We start from the raw sequence: 8,794 nt of genomic DNA, 5'->3' as shown, positions 1-8,794 counted from the left end.
GTCTAACATGATGTTTTCCTCAACCTAACCAAGTGGTTTTTGTGCCTTGACCTAAACAGAGCATAAGCACAGCAGTATGACAGCAGAGAAATATAATAATTCAACATCAAAATGTTGCAACATAAAGAAACGTTCAGTTTGAATGGGGGGTTCGTAGAAATTCGTCAGTGTGTCCACGGTCAACAGCACGTCCTGCTCCATCGTATATTTTACTCTAAATGAGACCTTAATTAACAAACAGAGCATCGTCCTGCTTTAAGGAAGATTAGAAACTAGAATTTGAGACCGTAAACTCTCTCAGAAACTGTTTATTTACTTGATAAATCAATTGAGAAGCAGCGTCATTTTCTCATAAGCTTACATGCAATCAGACGTCACTTCATGTATTGTGTCTTTTGGCTTCAGACCAGAACCAGACGTGACAGATGATATTAATAAGTTGTACAAAGTTGATAATGTTCTGAGAAAAGAGAAACTCTGTGACAAACTTAAATCCAGTTTTGTTTAGTCATGTGTCCGGGGACCCTCTGGTGGCCCTCGCCTGCCTGGAAACACACTTGTGCTGGTGTAGCAGAGTGAAAAGAAACCGCTGTGACCGGACAGTTCTGGTCCTGGACGGAGCCGGGAGCAGACAGACGGCGGCTCCGGGCTGTCGAGGCTCCGCTGGGAGCTCTGGCACTAATTGTGTGGGAGACGGAGATTGTTTTGGCTGTAATGAAGGATCTGTTTGTTAACCCCGCGACTCTTCCTGCAGATTGGGAGTTTGTCCACTCATTGTGTGCCAGCTGACTGTTGTTGAGCCTCGCGCTGGAAGTGATTTCAGGCTTTACAGCTTTGATTATGTTGAAAGCAGCCTTGAATAAATGCAAATGAGGCCCGTGTGATCCATCTGAACAGGTTGATACATTTCTGAATGTTGGAGCTGAAGCAATTATCATTGTTGGTGTTTTCTTTTCTTTTTTTTTTATCACTGTCAGCCTCTTAGATTAAATCTGAGATTTACGACCGCAGGTGAAATCTCATTAGTCGCTTTGTCAGGTCGTCGGCTGCCACAAATCCTGCGTGTACGCGGAGAATCACTCTTCTTTCAGCCTCGAAGGGTCAAGATGAAGGCTGAAGGAGCTGCTGAGGGTTTAGTGTCAAGGTTACCAGGAGGACAAAGACATACGGCACGAGACTGTGCAGTCATGTGTGATGTGTTTCTCAGACGTGTTGTCGACTCCGGACCAACATGTTCAAGGTTATTCTTTACAGACCCATAAATTCTACCTGGAGTGGAGAAAGTGTTGGAAATACTAGTAAAAGAATCATCTGGAAGAGCAAAATATTCTGTTTACTCATCAATATGGGTTTAAAAAGAACCACTAAAAGAACAATTAATGAAATCTATAAAGCTTGGGAAAGAAAGGAAACAATGGAATCTTATTACAGTTCGCTAAATATTAACGTAAAATATATTTATATAAACTTTCTCACATTGGATCTAAAAATAAATCTGCATTTATTTGTTTTTCATTAATTATCTTAAAGACAGGAAACAGTCAATGTGTCACTTGTGGTGAACCTCAGGGTCGCGTCCTTGGACCATTACTGTTTTCAACTTCTACCAGGGATTTATTTGTTTCAAACCGTCGGTGTCATTGTTTGCTGATGACACAATTGTATTTATTCACATAAAGATTAAAAAATTAACTGAAATTAGCAACAAAAAAGGATCAGTGTGTAAAGAAACAACACGTTTATATTAAGATTTAGATTTGGGCAAGAATTTCCCTCCAAATATTTGTAGCCCATTTCACAGAAATCTTTCATGAGCAGCACTTACAGGAAGATATTAGCGAACGGTTGCAGCATCACATCTCACTTATGATTTTTCAACAGAGCTTTTGAATCCTCAGGAACGAGCCACAAGATGCCGTTTGTTTTAGTTTTAATAAAACAGGCGAGGGGAAGTGATCTCATGTTGAAAACTGCTGACACAGGCCTCCTTGTTTTCAAACTCCAGTCTGAAGGAAGATTTAAGCCCCATTTTCTGCTTCTGGTAACTTTTATGGTTTATTTCACTGTCGTCCTTCATCACTGTCTACTTTTACATAGACAGTGAAAGGTTTGACGCCTGTCTTATATTCTTTCTTTTTTTTTTTAGCAGTTTGACGGGGAAAAAACATTAATCTGTCAGCATCCAGTAACGTCTCTGCGCCTGTTAACATCTGTAGGTAAGTCATGAAATAAACAAGGAGAGACTTTTCCCGCAGTGAGTGTAAATCTGAGGACGGCGACCAAAACGAGCTCGCTGGCAAATGTGACAGGAGGCTTCTGGGAAGTGCAGCATGACAGGCATAAAACTAATATGATTCTTTGGGGCTGAAAGAGACAGACTAATTTCCAGCTGATAAAACGGTCATTCCCTGTTTAAAGCGGCAGGAAAAAGCTCCTTCTGTGAGACGAGTGAGCCACAGTTTTATTGGCCATTAGTTTATTTTTTTCCACTCACATTGCTTCCTCCCTCCTCCTCCCTCCTCCTCCCTCCTCCTCCATCCTCCTCCCTCCTCCTCCATCCTCCTCCATCCTCCTCCAGCTGCAGCATCTTTGCTCTAAATCTTTAGACTCCAGGAATTACACTGGATCGATATCACGTTATCTGTCCATCCATGTTTTCTGGAGAGCGAAATGAAGCCGGACTCCTGCAGGACCGCCAAAAACCGACCTGCCTCATCTCACATCGCGTAATAATTCATGTCACGCCGGACGTGTTTGTAGCTTCATGACAGACGGGACATTTCTGAGACGTTGCGCTTTATGATAAAAAATAATAACTGCACAACGTGACCGATGACGAGCTGCACAAATAACCAGCTTCACGTGTGCTACTTTCACTAACACGAGGAGAGGTTATTTCAGAATATGCTCATCTGTTAGCGTGCAGCCGTCATATATTCACCCAAAGAAATGACGAACTGTAACTACCTGTACTTCTTGTGTTTGTCATTCCTGTGGTGAGCTGCCTCTGTCTGTCTGAGTATTCTTGGACATTATGTGCAGAGAATATACGCTATTTAATACATACAAAGTCTTTCTGCAAGCTTCCTGTATTGAATCACAAAACATGACCCACCTCTGTGACTTCTGCACCAAACTTCTGTGGACAGTTTCCAGCACGGCGCCACCATGACTGCATGTTCACCTGGTGGACAGATGATGGTCGGCCTGGGAGTTAAAAATACATCTCTGTATCGCAACTCAGCTCTCGGCCGACGAATCTCAACATGCAAACAAGTTTCTTTGCCTCTATTAGCTCTGTTAGCTGTCATCTCTGTTAGCTCTATTAGCTCTGTTAGCTGTCATCTCTGTTAGCTCTATTAGCTCTGTTAGCTGTCGTCTCTGTTAGCTCTATTAGCTCTGTTAGCTGTCGTGTCTGTTAGCTCTATTAGCTCTGTTAGCTGTCATCTGTTAGCTCTATTAGCTCTGTTAGCTGTCGTCTCTGTTAGCTCTATTAGCTCTGTTAGCTGTCATCTGTTAGCTCTATTAGCTCTGTTGGCTGTCATCTGTTAGCTCTATTAGCTCTGTTAGCTGTCATCTCTGTTAGCTCTGTTAGCTGTCATCTGTTAGCTCTATTAGCTACGTTAGCTGTCATTTCTGTTAGCTCTACTAGCTGTTATGTCTATTAGCTCTCTTGACACTGTTCGCTTTTATCTCTGTTAGCTCTATTAGCTCATTTAGCTGTTATATCTCTTAGTTGTAATCTCCGTTAGCTTCGTTAGCCATTGCCTTGTTTAGCACTTTGTTCTCGTAGCTGTTAGCTTTGTTAGCTGTTATCCCTCTTACCTATTTTCTCTGTGAGCTCTAGCAGCACCTTTAGCTGCTTTATTAGCACTGGTAGCTGTTATCTCAGTTAGCTCTATCAGCTCTGTTAGCTGTTATTACCATGAGCTGTTATCTCCAATGGCTGTGTTAGTTATTATCAATTTTAGCTCTATTAGCTCCAGTAGCTGTTATATCTGCTAGCTTTCTTGACCCTGTTAGCTGTTATCTTCATTAGCTCTTTTAGCTCCATTAAGTATTTTCTATTTTAGCTCTATTAGCTCTGGTAGGCTTAATTAGCTTGATCAGCTTTGGTAGCTGTTCATTCTGCTACCTCATGTCTCTGTTAGCTCTTTTAGCTTCATTAGCTTTTATCAACACTAACTGTTAGCCATTAGCTCATTACCCCATTAGCTCTATTAGCTGTTAGCTCCCTCACCCGGACACCGGCTGCTAACAGCTAACTGCTAACTAGCGCTCCTGCTGATTTGAGCACAGATTTGTTGTTCACAGTGTAGCATCATCAGAGAAAAACTATGCACGTCTGTTTATTGTGAGTTTACATCGTTGTTTTGGATTTGACTGACATCTTAAACCACTCCAACACTGGTACACTCATAAAACGAGCGTAGTTCAGCTGCTTTTCATAACTGATATGAATAACTTTAGAGTTTTATTCTCGTTCCTGCATGGACGGTGATAAATCTCCACTGCAACACATTGATAATATAATTCAGGGTCATGCCAATATTTATTCATCAGCATAATTAGACTCAGAGCATCGAGCGCTTGAAAAGCTGCAACTGATTAATGCAGTTTTTTTTCTTTTCATCTACAGAAACATACAACCGGACTGAATTTATGTTGTCTTTGGTCTCAGAAGGCCGAGTAGAAAAGGCTGAAAGCTGTGACTCACTCTGACGATGTCGAAATCAGTTTAGGAAAATCTGTCAGGAGTCGTTTCCTCAGATTTCTGCCAACATTGGCTCCAAAAAATTATGTTAACGTGCCTTTAATCTACTTTGACAAACACATTCGGAGGAAACGTGATTGTTGCCGCGACCAGAGAAAACGTTGTGCTCCTGCTGAGGGCGAAGGAAGCTGCAGAGTCGCTGCGATAACTGAGATCGATGTTCGGTTCCAGAAATGTCAGAAAGGACTCGAAGGTCAATCTTTGCTTCCGTTGAAAGTGGTTGATTTAATTAGCTTTCCTTTGGAAGGAGGAAGGCACGCTGAGGTTCAACTCACTCAGTCCATGAAGATGTGATTGTGTGAAGGCAGAATAAACCGGAGACCAATTTCCTGCTGTGAGATGTTTGACTTCTTTCTTCTTTGGCCGAGTGCAGCAGACGTATCAGCTCCTCGAGCGATCGGGGCAAACTGAAAATAGAAAGGTTTGCTTGTTGTGCATGAAGTCGTACCTGCAGGAGTCGTGCTCGTACCATCGCCCTGTTGAAAAGTACATTTGTACTCATTGATCAAAACCTTTATGATTGTCGAGCCCCCGACCAGGTTGATCCATTTGGAAATCGGGACTTAACGAAGGTTTGTGGATTATCTTCAGTATCCGGGTCACAATTTCTGGAAAGAGACATTTAAAACATTTTTTATTGGCGCTTTGAGCAGCGCGAGCCCAGTGTCGTCTGCTTCTGTTTTATTTGACACAAGGCTGATATTTTCCACAACGTGCGTGGTCATCCTCAGTCCTCTGTAGATATCGCTGGTCCTGGTTCAGACTTGGACCTTTTACGTTGTGGGGACTTGCGTTTGACTTTTAATCAAAGCAGCAGCTGTGGTTAGTGTTTGGCGGGGGCTTCCCCCTGGGTAATCAATTTGCAAAGGCAGATGCTCAGCAGGGCACAAACTTCTGTGGCTGACAGCAGCTGTTCTCCAACATATCAGGCAACATTGGTTTCTGTTTCTACAATCGTCAGTTTGTCTCTTCACACACGTGTCGGGTGTTACTCAGAAAATAATGACATGAAGATCAAGTTGACATGTTTACGACCGATTAGCCTCGGTGATGCCTAATTCCTGGTGGAAAAGCATCTTTGGTATAATTTGCAGTCATTAGTCTGCACCTTCTTCCCCCTCTCCTCTTCTTGCAGGTGGAGCCGGAGCAGTAGATATCAATTTCCTCGGCACCTCCAGCGCTCGGACAGGTGGAGACAGATGGTGCGATGCTGGCGGCCATTCAGAAAAAGTTTTCTGAACCTTGGACACTGATGAATAGCAAACAAAGTGTCTGTGAGTCGAACAGAAGAAATCCGGCGGCTTCATCAAAGAGTCAAAGAGGGAGCTGGAGAGGAACAGGAAGTGGAGTCATTAGGAGTAAACGAGCAGATTTAATGTGCCGCAGCATTTATCAGCACACAGAGAGCCACCTGTCCTCACCTGGACGCTCCGCAGCGCCCAGCACTTCCTGCAGGAGTCGTTCACAGACGGCCGACTTCCACATTTAGATTCAACTTACAGACAGACTGTGAAAAATCGTTAGCACATGAATTCACGAAACGAATGTTTTAAAATGCTCTTAAGTTTTACTTTTTGGTTTTTTTCTTTGATCAATGTGTTTTTATTTCATCCCAGCGTTCATTTGTCTCTGTGAAGTTTAAAACTTCGAGACGAATGACTTTAACGACACGTCTGTTACGTCCCGCCTACAAACAAATAGATATTATTCACCAGGCGGCCATTTCCTTCCTACGTCAGGTGAAGTGGGAGGTTTTGAGTTATGTTGATGCTGCCGTGCTGCAGGTTGCTCATCGTGTAACTGGAAGTAATCTGACTCATTTTTATGATTTCAAAGTTTTTATGAAAATCTAGAGGAACACTGAGCCACGTTTCAAGGAAAATGGCGGCCATGCTCACACAAATCTTATGGCCCAGGCCAGGAAAAAGCAAAAAGGCAACAAAAAGAGGTGAGAGAGCAAACATCTTGGTGTCATTGCCGTGGTTTTTAATGTGGTTATTTGCTGTTTAGTGTTGAAAGAGCCTTTCCCCATATCTGTTGTTTTGTTATCTTGTTTGGATTTTCTGTTCCTGTTTCCACCTCCAGCAGGTTTATTAAAGTTACTTCTTTCTTAATTCCACTTCCTGTTTGTCTCACGTCTGCACCTGGACTCTTAATTTTGATGTGACATTCTTGAACTGTGTCACTTGGAGCCCACTGGACTTCATCTGACAGTTACTTTGCTCTTTATTAACTTCTTTAAAATGGATCCATTGCTAATCGGACTGTGATTAATATCTGGAACATGAAAGAGGAAGTCTTGGCCATCGGTTATCTGGAAATGTGCTGGCTACAACGAAACACTCGTAACATCGGCTGTTCTGCTCTTGTTGTTCTTGGTTTAATCAGTAAAAAGTGTGCTGTCAGGGAATATTTATATATAACAGTGCTGAAATGAGGCTGTCAAATAACCGTCTGCAACACTCCTGCTCCATCCGTCTGTTCACACCACCACACTCCTTCACAACGAGAGCGGCTTCAGTAATGGGTTTGGTTAACGCGGCGCTCCGGTGATGATCTGATTGAGAGAGACACTGCGGTCCCTGAGTTCCTCTCAGCAGACAGACAGAAAAGGCAAACAGACAGTTCAATGAGCAAAACAATCAGAGTTCAAACCGCCAGATGACGGAGACTGAAAAGAGCAAAACAACAGCCGGAAATCAGAGACAAAGAAGGAGGAGGAAACAGCAGAAATGGTGTTTAATCTCCATCACATGAGGCTGATGCTTTAATAGATCTATCTGGTGTGTGTGTGTGTGTGTGTGTGTGTGTGTGTGTGTGTGTGTGTGTGTGTGTGTGTGTGCTGACACCTTGCCCTCTGCTGCACCTTCAGTCCCACAGGTCTCTTCTTCTACACAGATCTGTTCGCCCTCTCCTGACTCCTCTCCACTAACTCGTTTTTTTTTCATATATATATTAAATTTAGATTTTTTTTTTTTGCAGACTGTGTGGAAACATTCTGAAAGTCACCGGTGACAAGGTCAAAAGTTTCCTCGCATCACATCACATCACATCACATCACATCACAGCCCCCTGAGTTACTTTAGACACTTAAAACTCTTATAAAAATACAATTTAAATACTTCAACAGCCACAAACAAAAGTATTTCACAGAGGTATCTATAGTTTTAAACAAACAGTTAAAAGAATATTCAGCATGTGATGAACTGGTGGTCTAATGTCGTGAATCAGTCGACGTAGTTTTGCATAAAATGCTTCAAAAACCTTGAAAACTCTCAAATATGTACATCAGTTTGATCTGTTTTTAACACATAACAACATGACATATGTAGTATTTAATGTGCATGGATTATTATGCTTTATAGTAGCTTGTTGGGCACCATGAATGGATGCAGATCATCTTGTCTATCAGCAGCCCTGCTTCAAATACAAAAGCTTGCTCAGCAGCCCTGAGCTAAAACATAAAACACTGCATGTAGCACACTAGCTTGATTTTAACACGTGCAGGGCTCCACGGTCACATTAGAGAGATTAAATATGCAATTATTTCAAAATAGAGACAGTCAGGTGAGCTTTGTGAAACTCTCACCAATATGCACCCGAGTGCTACGAGCACTTTAGCATCAACATCGCTATTTTTAAAGCACTAAGAAGTCTCGACACAACATGAAACTCCGAAGTGACGTAACCTGGAGGACAGTTAAGGTGGAGCTACTGTCTTCCAGCAACAACTATCCACGCCAGATCTCACGTGACTTTCCCAGCTTTTGATTTTAGTATTGTTTCTTATATGAGGCTCCTTTTTCAACTTCAAGGTCAATATTGTTTTTCGCTAATGACAAAACAACAAATTATCTGCATTCATATGGAACTAAGCTTTAGGAGCGTTCCACCTTAATTGTCCTCCAGGTTACGTCTCATTCTGAGGTCGACTCTTCTCCACTGGCAGGACGGCGGCGAGTGGAACAAGCTACTGCTAACATGAGTTGTTCAAAAACTTTCTTTTTAGTAAAGTCTGTG

The 8,794-nt window shown here is 42.4% G+C and overlaps 1 long non-coding RNA gene across 1 annotated transcript; it reads left to right on the top strand.

Annotated features, from left to right (window-relative positions):
• The first annotated feature begins 1,970 nt into the window (after positions 1 to 1,970).
• LOC119014264 lies at positions 1,971 to 6,888 on the top strand. Its single transcript, XR_005072910.1, has 2 exons — positions 1,971 to 2,216; positions 5,910 to 6,888. It is a non-coding gene; the product is annotated as an uncharacterized LOC119014264 (long non-coding RNA).
• Positions 6,889 to 8,794: the final 1,906 nt, after the last annotated feature.

This window comes from Acanthopagrus latus, chromosome 23 (assembly GCF_904848185.1).
Source record: "Acanthopagrus latus isolate v.2019 chromosome 23, fAcaLat1.1, whole genome shotgun sequence".
Taxonomy (NCBI): Eukaryota; Metazoa; Chordata; class Actinopteri; order Spariformes; family Sparidae; genus Acanthopagrus; species Acanthopagrus latus.
The sequence above is the reverse complement of the archived record's forward strand: the minus strand, read 5'-3'. Positions and strand labels throughout refer to the sequence as shown.